Source organism: Caretta caretta, chromosome 6, assembly GCF_965140235.1.
Source record: "Caretta caretta isolate rCarCar2 chromosome 6, rCarCar1.hap1, whole genome shotgun sequence".
Classification (NCBI taxonomy): Eukaryota; Metazoa; Chordata; order Testudines; family Cheloniidae; genus Caretta; species Caretta caretta.
In genome coordinates, this window is record NC_134211.1 from 41,998,153 (window position 1) to 42,011,943 (window position 13,791).

Genomic DNA, 13,791 nt, shown 5'->3' on the forward strand with positions numbered 1-13,791 from the left:
ATTCTATGGGATTTCATGGCTTAGTTTTCATGGAGTCAAAGCATGATTCTAATAGTACAGTAATTTCTGTACCTCATCTGCAAAGCTTGAATTATACCTTTTGGCTATACTCCATGCAGTACCAGAAAACAGGGCCTTGCTCCCAATGACCCCACAGAAGAATTGGTAATAGCCTATTAAACTGAGAATATGCAGACCATATGTGACAAACTTTTAGAGACTGTTTGAAAATGCCTCTTTTTGGCCCCTTAAAGATGATGTATAAACAGAATAAATGTTCTTTTAATGCATGCCAGGGCACTAAATGCCTAACAGGTATCACAAAGCCTTTGTTTTTAAAGTATGCCACCCACTCTGTCAATGTACGTCTATCTATTGTTTGGTTATGATTTGTTCCAGGCTGTTACTAGTAGTGTTATAGGGACCCCAATTAAGGGACCCCACCTGGGAACCTCAACTAAGATCAGGGCCCTGGCCTAGGTTCTGTACAAACATGAAGTTAGAAAAAGACCCTGTCGTACAGACCTTACAAGCTAAATAGAAAAGACAGATAAACGGATCGAGAATGGAACTCGGACACAGTGACTTAAACAGGGCAACACAGAAAGACTGTGGCAGAGTCAGGAACTGAACTTTAAACGCATTCCAGTGCCTTAACCACAAGATCATCCTCACCCAAATCAGTATCAAGATAAAGTTAACACCAAATCAGTATCAAGATAAAGATAAGGCAATTAGACAATTACAACATGCCTAGGATGTTTGTTTGCCACCCCCCCACACAATCATGTGTGGACATCTAATGTGTTTGTTGGGACTGGAGTTTTTAAGTTTTAAGCCAGCATGTGAAAACAGTTGTCTATCCCCAAATTCACCATACAGATCTTTCATCAAATCTCAAGCACAGAGCTGGATTATCTTCAAATTTGAACAACAGTTTCCACTGTGAGCTACACCAAGGAAGCCTAACTCTGCTGAATGAGGAGCCATGTTTCTACACATAGTAAAGAGAGTCTCACTCCTTCATGGAGGAGGCTACATAAAATTTCTGTTCTGCAAAGTCAGTCATCTCTCATTAAATATTAAACTCATCATCTGCTAAAAGAAGTCATTCTGGAAAACAAAAGTGATTTACATGTTTAATAAAGTAATAATTACATAGTTTGTTTATGCTTATATAATTTTAAGTTGATTACACTCCAACTGGCTGTATTGCTTCCATGTTACAGTGGTAACAATCTCTTGAAATCCATGAACTGTTTTATGACTCTCTCAAATGTTTATTAGAAGATACTGGATGTCTCAGTGGGGTTGTAATGGGATACTGAGCTTTTCCTCTCTAGGCAGGTGTGGATACAGCCTATGTTTGTAACAAATGACTGAAAAACAACCAAAAGCAACTGATGGCTGATCAATGGCCTAAGTGAGATGAGTTGATGTTCTCAGTTCTATTTTTGATAGAGGACTCCATCATGGAAACATCATATTATCAACATACAGTACTGGCAGATTCAGCATAGGCCAGAGCTGATGAGCATAAAGAGTAAACTATCCTCTCACTCCACGATGTCAGGAACAAAGTTAGTAAACCACTGTGGCGAGGCTTTTGCTATCATTGCTCATGTTATACTGGTCTGTGGATTAAACAGAAAGGACTTCAGTCTGCTGTTCTATTAATCTTCCATGTGCATTGCATGGGTCCTTTGAGATATTTGGTCTGAATAATACCCCATTAGGCTCTACAGGTATATAAAAATGTTTCCTTTTTCTAACATATGATGTATTCAATACTGCTTTCAGTCCCAATCCTGCTCACTGAAGCCAATACAAAATTCCCATATGCAGATAAATAGCTGTATGAATATATATTGTGGAAACTCTGTGTGTTGTCTGGTATTGATATAAGATGAATGCATATTTACATTTATACCTCAGGAATAATAAAGCATTATTTTTCTACATGTGGTCTATTCACTTAGCTTTTGGAGGTCATTAGATGAAAATATGGTTTCAGATTGGATAGTAAGCCCTATTTACAAGGAAGGGAAATCTGACCTCTTCAGGGTCAGTTTTCTATAAATTTGGAGCAAGAGAAAGATGAAGGTAAATGTAGGTCCACAGTTAGAGGAGAGCTTGTAGGATATGACATCTAGAAGGCTGTGGTGTTTAATGCCTAATATGCTTCAGTCTTCAACAAAAAAAATTAATTGTGACCAGATGCTTAACGCAATTAATATTAACAAGGGAGAAGTGCAATCCACAATAGGGAAAGAACAGGTTAGAGTATATTTAGATAAGTTGTATATATTCAAGTTGTCAGGGCCTGACAAAATCAACCCTAGGGTACTTAAGGAACTAACTGAAGCAATCTCAGAACCATTAGCAATTATCTTCAAGAGCTCCTGGGGAATGAGATCCCAAAGGACTGCAAAAGGGTAAATATAATACTTATCCTTAAAATGGGAAAAAAGAAGATCCAAGGAATTATAGACCATTCAGACTAACTTCAATACATGGAAAGATACTGGAACAAACTATTAAACAGTCTATTTTTAAAGCACTTTTAGGATAATCGGGTAATAAGTGATACCCCACATGGATTTGCCAATAACACAACATGCCAATCCGACCTAATTACTTGCCTACTGGATGTGGAGAAGCAGGAGACATGATATTTCTTGATTTTAGTAAGGCTTCTGACACAGTCCCGCCTGACATTCTCAAAAACGTAGTAGGGAAATGAGGTCTAGATGAAATTATTATAAAGGTGGGTGGATAGCTGGTTGAAAGACTGCACGCCAAGAGTAGTTTTCAATGATTCACTGTCAAACCAAGAGGACAGATCTAGTGGGGTCCCACAGGAATCTGTCGTGGTCCAGCACTACTCAATATTTTTTTTAAACTTGGATAACGGAGTGGAGAGTATGCTTATAAAATATGCAGATGACACTAAGCTGAGAGAGGTTGCAAGCACTTTGGAAGACAGGATTAGAATTGAAAATGACAATAAATTAGAGAATTGGTCTGAAATCATTATTGAAGTTCAATAAAGGCAAGAGCAAAGGAAAAAAACCAAATGCAAAATAAGGAATAACCAGTTAGGGGGTAGTACTGCATAAAGGGATCTGGAGGTTATAGTGAATCACAACCTGAATACGAGTCACCAATGTGATGCAGTTGTGTAAAAGGCTAGAGTGTATTAATAGGAGTGTTATATGTTAGACATGGGAGGTAACTGTCCCCTTCTACTGGTCATTGGTGAGGCCTCAGCTGGAGTACTGTATCCAGTTCTTGGCACCACACTTTAGAAAAGATATGGGCAAATTGAAGAGAGCCCAGAGGAGAGCAATGAAATGATAAAAGGTTTAGAAAACCTGATCTACAAGGAAAGGGTAAAAAACTGGTTATGTTCTTCTTGAGAAAAGAAGACTGAAGGTGGAACCTGATAACAGTCTTCAAATATGTTAGGGGTTGTTATAAATACAATGGTGATCAGTTGTTCTCCATGTCCACTGAAGATGGGACAAGAAGTATTGAGCTTAATCTACAGTAAAGGAGATTCAGCAGGCTGGAAAAACTTTCTCACTTTAAGGATAGTTAAGTACTGGAAGAGGCTTCCAAGGAAAGTTGTGGAATCCACATCATTGAAGGTTAGACAAACCTGTCCAGGAAGGTTTAGATATACTAGGTCCTGTCCCAGTATGGGATGCTGGACCTGATGACCTCTCAAGCTCCCTTCCAGGCCTACATTTCTATGGTTCTATAAAGTATTTAGTCTCCTGACTCCCACTGCAATCAATGGAAATTAGGAGCCTAACTACCTTTGAAGATCTGGGCCAAGGGCCTTTTCATTCACACCTGATATCAATTTAAGGGAAAGGTGATATCTCAGATAGACAAAAAATGTTTTTTCATCCTTCCAAATGAACCAAATCACCCGCTCTTAAAATGAAAATAATGTAAGGCTTCCATCCCTCCTGATGTAGGCTCTAAAGCAGCAATTGGATCCACATGGGAGAGCCATTAATGCTATCTCAGAACCCATTAAAGCCACCAGGTGCAGATCTTTTTGCAGGATGCTGATGTCAGTCTTCATGGACCGAAACATGACCTTTGTTTCATGCTTGTGCAGGGGAAAAAGAGAGCGTAAGAGTCCCCTTATGACCCTGTGCTTGTTGCCCATATCATAGGTAGCAATACAAGTTGGAGAGAGGAGCCACCACTCAGATGGTAAGCCTCCTCCATGCAGGTAGGCAGTGAATAGACAGAGCCTTAGCCTTTTACACCAATACACCACCTAGTACAGCCATAGCAGAACAGAGGAGAAAGTAAGCTTGCTCCAGGAAAAGGGCCAGTGCAGATCACTTTATCTTGGATCCAGAGAGGAGCAGGGACCAAATTCTGTCATTCTGAATCACAATTCAGTCCCTGTTCTGTTCTTGGCACAGGGGAATGATGCACTACCTCTCACTCAGGGTAAAAAGTAACATTACAATCAAGACTTTCGAAATTACTACTTTTATAATTTATTTCTAAACCTATCATAGCAATATCCTCACACTGATAATAGTGATAGAGACAAACCTTGTTCAGTGAGGCAGAGCAAATAAGCATTGAGTGAATGGACCAGAGCTATAGGTGCCCTAATAAAATTACCCCCTCTGATGCTAGAGAAAGAAAAGGAGTTGGGAGAGAGAGGCTTTGGGAAGTATACACTAAAGGTCCCCCCCCCCACCTCCATTCATGTTGAAGATTCTAGCTTCACAGGCCCTTTATGGACGTTAGACACAGGTACAGTCACCTCACACTGCAAAGTCAGCTCTGAAACATTACAGCTGTTGCCACCAGTCTGGTCTACTCCTGTCCCACAGATTCATTCCACATAGGATGAAGAGTCTCTAGGTGGAAGACAAAACAAAGACACTGCCCTTGGACCCAGTCCTTGATTTGTGAGGGTCTCTAGTAAAGAACCCTTCTGGCCTTCTTTCTGTTGAGCTTGGGTTTCAGTACCAAACCAAAGTCCTGCCAGTAAAGTCAGGGTGACCCACCCGCTCTCAGGCATATCTTGCACAATTCCTATGCCATGGGTACAATAATAATAATAATAATTAATAATTTGTTACCATTTATAAAATCAAAGCATAAACACATTCATAAACATACAGCATAAAGCATAAAGCAACAAAACTCAGAGTTACAATTAAGCAACATTATAATTCATGCACAAGAGGCTGGCCAGAGCTGGCATTTCCCCTTCTTCCCTGTAGATGGAGCAGGGTTCCCTGCCTCTAAATCTTCTGGGCCAAGGCCTACATATCTTTTACTTCAAGATGCAGCATTTGTAAACTTTGACGGCAGGTAAGGATGTTTTCAGTGTGGATAGAAAACTCTTTTGGGGATTTGTTTCCTGTATACAGAGTCAAAACCTAAAATAAACAACAAGTTTATTGTTGTTGGAGAGAGGAAAAGTAATGTGAGGAAAGGACGCAAATGCAGGAAAAACCTAGAAGAGAAAGGGAGAAGATATAGAGCAAGGAAAGCAGGCTGGCAATGGAAAGGGCAGGGTCAGGAGGAAAATGAACGAATGCAACAGAAGAGTGACTGAGAAAAGGAAGTGAGAAGAGATTAATGTAGGCTGGTAACTTGGTAGAGAGGAGACTTAGGCTATGTCAGTGGTTCTCAATCTCCCAATCAGCACACAGCTATGGCCCATGTGATAACCTCAGGGCCATAAAGGTAGCATATATATTGTATGGATGAGGCACAAATAATACATAGAGAGCTGCATATGCGGCCCACAAGGGTAAATCAATTGAGAACCACTGGGCTATGTGGACTACAGAGGTGTGAATAGCAGTGTGCACTAAAGTGCTACACTATAACTCCCCTTGTGGAGTTTCCTAGTTTGCACCAGTGTGGTCCTGTTTGAAGATTACTACGTTAACACATACTAGGAATTTTTTAGTTTGCACCTGCACCACCCGTACAGGGGAGTTACAGCACAGCACTTAAGTGCATATCATTATTCACACCCCACCCCAACCCCCATAATCCAATATGTAGGGCAGTGTAAACAGGCTCTTAACAGTGTCAAAGCAGGGATTCCTCAAGTCCACAGCCTGGAGACCAGGTAGTCAACCACTCACCCAATCCAAGAAGTATCACTGAAGAATCTAACTTTATATGTGTGTAGTCTCAGGAGTATCTGTGGTTGTTTCTATTTTTATGTGTGTGTTCACACCAGGAGCTGCCCAATGCACTATAGCCTAAAAATGGAGGTCAAGTGTAAGCTCCTGGGCTAGTTCTCCAACCCAGGAAGGAACCAATACCATGCCCAAGTCTATTTCAGGCCTTTGCCTCAGGACACAATGTATGGATTCAACAGAAAACTCATCAGTAACACCATTTCCCTTTCAAACATGGGCTGCAGTCCCCAGAGGCTTCCCCTTGCCTCTCACAGCCCCAGGAAGGAGGACACACCCTTCCCTTAAATACCTGCTGGGACTTGTGACAGGCAGATAGTCCTTAACTCTTACCTGGCTATTTTTCCCTGTCACACCATAATATAAAATAATGAGACACTTCCTAATAAATGGGAGAATGACAGGAATGCGTGGACCTCTGCAGCAGATTCTTGACCTTATGTCTGATACACAAACAAAATTAGGATCTCAGGGAAATACATTTCTCCTTGTAAAACTGGGATATAATTGTATATACATATAAAATAATAATGAGACAGACCCCAGGACTCAAAGGCAGGAGGGGAGAGTTCACAAAAGAACATAGCATCAGATTTTTAGGTGCCTAACTCCAATTGATTTTAATAGGAATTAGGCACTGATATGCCTGTGAGGATCTAGGCCATAACGTATTAGGCCATTACCTAAAAAGTCTGAGAGAGGTAGGGTGACCAGATGTCCCGATTTTATAAGGACAGTCCCAATATTTGGGGCTTTTTCTTATGTAGGCGCCTATTTACCCCAACCCCTGTCCTGATTTTTCACACTCGTCACCCTAACTGGAAGCAGCTTGGAGAAATCCCATCTAGAGAAAGTAAAAACAAGTCCCTGAATAGTTTGATTAGAATGTTGCAGATTAGGGTGAAAGAAGACTTTACAAACCAATGCTGTTCTCAGACTGGTCTAGTACCAAAGGGGATTCAGAGAAAGAGAACATTTTGGCAGAGCCATGATTCAGAGCAGCAGTGTGGTAAATTTCATTTCAGTGGGATTAATTGTACAGCAAGGTACCTCTCCCCACGAGTAAAAGTGACAGATCATAGACCTCAGTGTTTATACTTGATGAGCGTGCATGATGGAAATGTGAGGAGTGGAGTTTTGCAAACCACCCCAGATTTGATATTAGTAGTCTCAGAATAATGATTACATAGATAGATTATTCTGAGATTACCAGTATATATATATATCACCAGCGTATAATAGAAAAAGATCAATTAGGTGACTGGAGGTGTTTCTTAAGAATCAAACTGGCCTTGACAAAGTATATTGGGTTCATGCTACCCTCTTCAAGATCTCTTTGGGCTATGTTTAAACTCTCCAATTCATCCTGAATAGGTAGGCATCCTCAATATAGAATTCCAAAAATCCCATTCATCAGAGTAGTAAGTGTCTAGAGGCCAGAAAGAAAAAGGATAAGTTTCACTTCTGTAATTCTGCCCTGATTAGCTGGGAAAATATGTCTGTAGCAGTCAGAGAATATATGAATTTCTTAGATGTTCTTACTAATTGTGTACTCTGTCGTGTAAAGGTACAAAAATACTTAAAAATTCAAGGCTTTTCTACAAAGAAGTGGTGATTCACAAAGTACCAAATACACAAAAACTGTTTTGAGTCTGAGTCATGTGGAGCAAAATGTACTACTGATTTTTGCCAAAGGCAATTGTAATAAGGTTTTAAAAGATTAAAATTTTAAATATTATTAACTCATTTAAAATCTATTTTGAAGCTTTAAATGAATGTGGTAGTACAAGAGAGAATTGGCAGTAACTATGCATCATGCCAATTTCACGTTTAAAATCTCATTTATGTTTTGGGATTCGGGAGATGGGCCAAACTGGTTTCAAAATGTAGGTGGGCCCCAGAAGTGTTCATTTACCTATGGATATTGTTTTATAACATGCCTCCACAGGTCCTACCTCCTGTTTACCAGATAGTAATTTCAGACTATCTTTGAAGTTGGCAGGGAAGCAGGAATAGAAGGACAAAGAGAAATAGAAGCCTTTTTGTTTAGTAATTTAGTATCCTTATGACACGAGTAGGAGTACTTCTTTTGTTCCAGATTTCCTGTGACCTTGGGCAAGTCACTTAGCTTCTCTGGGCCTCAGTTCTCCCCGCTGTATATAGCACTTGGGCAGGTTTTGTGCAGACAGGTCCATTAAAGATTGTACAGCACTTTTTAGATCTGCTGATGAAAAGAGCTATACAAGAACTAGGTATTAATTATTATGTATGATTTCTCTGTGAGAGGCCACCTCCAATTGGTTATTCCAGGAAAATCAGATTAATGTATTATCTCATGAACTCAAACTAACAGCCAAAACTACTCATTTGGGCTGCAACAGAGTAGGGTTGAAGGCGGTTTTATGTTTGTGGCTTTGTAGATATGAACAATACATTACATTAATTCCTTATGAGACTTCCCCGATGGCATCATCTCCTCTTCAGAAGATATGATATTTTCGTTTACGCTTGGCACAGGACTTCTCAAAGGAAGACTCCTTCCTGAAAAGGTAAGTACAAGGACTATAAAAAGGTGAAAAAATCCCAGTCACTTCTAAAGCCAGATATGTGTATATACCTAATTTCAGTAAAATACTAAAAGAAAATAATTACTGGTTGGAAAAAATGATAATTTGCATTTATGAAAAACAGAATTGAGATACATGAAAAGAGTTCCTTATTTTCATGATCTGATCATGAGTCTCACAATCTCATGTCTTTTTAAAAAACTTCTTGTAAACTCTTGACTTTTGTTAGGAACCTTGTGAACGGTTCAAAATGTTTGCCGTTTTGTATTACTGTCAAAGGTACTGAAGACACAGACCGCTCTCAGACAAGATTTTCCTGCAATGTTTGCAAGTGGATTTGCAGCTGCCTCTAAAGAAGACAAGGACACAAACTAAGTTGTTCTCATAGCTACTCATAATATGTGTTCTCAGAAGGCAGATAAAGGAATCTCCATTTTTCTGTTAAATTTAGAAACACACAGACATATTTCTTTTCCTCTGGCCAAACCCCCTACTACAATGGGCTGCATGGAGGGGTTACACAGAGCAGCTACATTGCCTCTATGCCTCCTGAGAAGCCTCTGAACACTGGAGGAATTCCCAAGTGGCCAGATTTGCCAGGTTTATAGTCCAGTTGTGTAGGAAGAGTGAAGCAAAGGGGCCACATTGAAAACAAGTAGCAGACCTAAGTGTCCATCCTTAGTATTCCAATGAAGATGAGGCTTGTACACCTTAAAAAATTAATTTGTTTAAATGATCAAAAATTGTCAGTCTGTGTAAGTTAAATTCTTTATGTTAGAATTAGCAAGTTTGTTTGCTTCCCAAAGGTGTCAGAAATAGAACTGTAGAACTGTCAGATCCACCATCCAGCCTTTCAGGGACTGACAAAGACATATTTGTCCAGAGACTTAAAAGTACATTCAGTGAAACCTAGTCTTACTCAGATGAGTAGTCCCATTGCAGCCCTTGCCTCCTGATAAAATAAGGAAAAAGAAATAGGAGAAGATGGCAGAAAGTACAATATAGGAAAACTGTTTGAGTTTCTCTTTCTTTTTTATCTAATTTAGTTTTTATGACAATTGAGAGAATCAGGAAGCTCTTATTCAGTTTTCAGAGTCTGTATATTATTAAATTATGTCCCCTCTGTGAACCTCTTTTCATATTTTCTTCAAGAAAAACAGCATAATGAGTATAATGGTCATCTCTCAGTTTCAAAAAGATTTCTCAGCAGGTTCAGGTGGTGCATGAGAGGACTTATAGGGGAAAGGGGTGACCTGATTTTCAAGTGGCTTCAGTAGAGGAAATATGTAAGATGGCTTTAGTCAAACACCTCTGAGTTTGGCAGCATTTTGCACCCATTTTTGACATTTTTGCATTATTTTCTTAGCTGACGATGTGTTCTAAGCACTTGTCACATATTATACAATCTTGTTCTAATAGCTTTTTCAGAATATATCAGTTAACACCCTGTTGCCATAGTTTGGCTCATGTATTAATAGGGAAGCACCTTTTGGTTTTTGGAAAAATATGTCCTGAAATGTCAGACTTTGGGTGTAGTTGTGAAGTAACAAAGTTTTTTTTTTTTCAATAATTATCATAGTTTTCTTTATTTTAGAAAGCTACAAGAAAACGTACAACTGCAGATTCAATCAACTCATATGGAAAAGAGATTCACATTGTTTTGACACAATTAACCCTGTTTCATTTCTCAACAAAATCAGAACCAAAAGGTAATTTCTGCAGCTATGTCCACTTTGATATTTTATATCTTGTATTCTCCTGAACACACACTGCAAAGTCATTTTACTATATTTTCTGCTGTAGCTTTTTATAACTAATTGTGAGAAAGTAGCCTTAATCTATATAAAATATGATAGGCACTTTCAGTGGGTGACGTTCACCCCGATTCAGAAGGTCAAGGCTTATGCACCACTCAAATACCACTTAAGCCCATAGAGATGACCTCCACCCAGTACGATTTTAGATAAAATTCCCATGGAAGAACAAGACACTCTTATTTCACCAGGTTTTGATGCAAAAATATGGATAGACGCTAATTCACTCTGGACTAGGCTAATGTTTATTTGAAAGGTACATAGTCTTTGCCAACCTTTTCTTAAGGGCAGGCCAAATTTAAATTCTGAACATGGCCAAACTTTGGGAAAATTTACACCCGGATCAAACCTCAGCATTTGAGGGACATGAGACTGTAACAAAACCAGGTGAGTTTCGTCTGAGTTCAGGTTCTATATTTAACATGTTGCACAGCTTTAGGTACTGTATAAGAACTGATTTACCTTGCATTGCCGTTAATAGGTGTCCTTCCATTAACTTCAGTGGAGCTGGATCAAACCCTTACTGATGTGAGGGATTCAGAGTAGCAGCCTCGTTAGTCTGTATTTGCAAAAAGAAAAGGAGTACTTGTGGCACCTTAGAGACTAACAAATTTATTTGAGGATAAGCTTTCGTGAGCTACAGTTCACTTCATCAGATGCAACTTGGATGTGAGGGAGGAGCTCTAGCAATTTTACTACTAATCAATTTCACACTGTCACAAGTCTCATTATCCTATAGAATCATAGACCTGGAAGGGACCTCGAGAGGTCATCTAGTGCAGTCCCCTGCACTCGTGGCAGGACTAAGTGTTATCTAACCATTCCTGACAGGTGTTTGTCTAACCTGCTCTTAAAAATCTCCAATGATGGAGATTCCACAACCTCCCTAGGCAATTTATTCCAGTGCTTAACCATCCTGACAGTTAGGAAGTTTTTCCTAATGTCCAACCTAAACCTCCCTTGCTGCAATTTAAGCCCATTGTTTCTTGTCCTATCCTCAGAGGTTAAGAAAAACAATTTTTCTTCCCCCCTCCCCTGGTAACAATCTTTTACATACTTGAAAACTGTCATCATATCCCACCTCAGTCTTCTCTTTTCCAAACTAAACAAACCCAATTTTTTCAATCTTCTCTCACAGGTCATGTTTTCTAGACCTTTAATCATTTTTGTCGCTCTCCTCTGGACTCCCTCCAATTTGTCCACATCCTTCCTGAAATGTGGCATCCAGAACTAGACACAATACTCTAGTTGAAGCCTAATCAGCATGGAGTAGAACGGAAGAATTACTTCTTGTGTCTTGCTTACACCACTCCTGCTACTACATCCCAGAAGGATGTTCGCTTTTTTTGCAACAGCGTTACACTGTTGACTCATATTTAGCTTGTGGTCCACTATGACCCCCAGATCCCTTTCCGCAGTGCTCCTTCCTAGGCAGTCATTTCCCATTTTGTATGTGTGCAACTGATTTTTCTTTCCTAAGTGGAGTACTTTGCATTTGTCCTTATTGAATGTCATCCTGTTTACTTCAGATCATTTCTCCAGTTTGTCCAGATCATTTTGAATTTTAATACTATCTTCCACAGCACTTGCAACCCCTCCCAGCTTGGTATCGTCCACAAACTTTATAAGTGTGCTCTGTATGCCATTGTCTAAATCATTGATGAAGATATTGAACAGAACCAGACCCAGGACTGATCCCTGCGGGACCCCACTCATTATGCCCTTCCAGCATGACTGTGAACCACTGTTAACTACTCTTTGGGAACGGTTTTCCAATCAGTTTTGCATCTACCTTATAGTAGCTCCATCTAGGCTGTATTTCCCTAGTTTGTTTCTGAGAAAAACACACATGGGGAAAACCAGACCCCCATCTTTACGGTACAGCAGCGAAGAAAGCCAGAGCAATGGCTTGTCCAGAGAAGATAAAGAAAAATGAAAGATTGTGATAGGTGGCTTGGAGGGCCAGGCAGTCTAGTGGTTAGCATACCTAACTTCCAGCCCCTTGCCTCTCTGTAGGAGCAGTAGAGGTGCCTGTTCCTGACCTTAAGTTAGGAACCTTCGTTTTCCACCCACATCTGGGCCTCAGCCCTTATGGGGATGTGGTAGGGCGACCCAGGCCCTCCCTCTCAGTTTGGTCCCCGATTAGGGCCCTGTGGAAAGCAATACTGACAGGGTCCTCCGTGCAGCAAGTGTAAGTTCACATCCCTGGGCTACTTCCTACCAATAGATCCCTTCAGTTTGGGGCATGGCCCCTACAGGCCAAACAATCAGACATTCAAGAAATAAAAGAATCCAAAGGAGCAGGCCCCTGCAGGGCTTACTGGGTTCTCACTGAATGTGGTGGTTGGAGGTTCTTACCCACTCTGTAGTCCCATCTCAGGTGCCACCTTCTATCTAGTTTCCTGCAGAAGGATTCCTCTCTCCTACAGCCTGTCTTCCACCCCTTGCCTGGGCTTGTGAACTCCCTTTAATCTGCTCCTCCAGTCAAAGGAGATCTGGAGGTGTGGGACTACCTGTGTCCGGTATTGCCTTTTAACTGCTTTGGGCCCAATCTGAGGTTTTTATACCCTATCACATAGATAAATAGTACAGTTCGTTCCTCGTATAACTAAATTGCTATGAACAGATCAATTTGACCCAATGTTTTTTTTAATAGCTAGGCATGATGTAATTCAGGAATATGATTAGCTAGATTTTTGTATAAAGCTTTTGTGACCTGATTCAACTCCCACTAAAGTCAGTGGAAAGAGTCTCATTGACTTCAGTGGACAATGGCTCAGACTTCAAGCCCTGATGCAGCAAAGTACTTAAACACATGATTAACTTTAAGCGTGCTTGGCTGATTTGGGGCCTTAGACACTGAAAATGTAAAACATAGATTGACATTTCGACACCAACTCTTTTTATGGATGGCACATTCAATGAGAACTGCTGAAACTATTTTACATAAAATAAATAAATATACATTTAAAGACATATTTTTGTAATTGCCAAAAATAGACATCAAAACAGCATGCTGCAGTGATGACAAATTTGATAAATAGCAGATTTATATGTCTGCAAATGAAATTTAAAGAGCTTTGCACCAGAGAAATAGAAAATATAGTAAACAAAATATCTATAGTTTCGGGGGGAAGGAAAGGTTATAAGGTTTTCAGATGGCCTTATTAGCAAAAAGAATTACATCAGAGATGAATTTGGATCCTA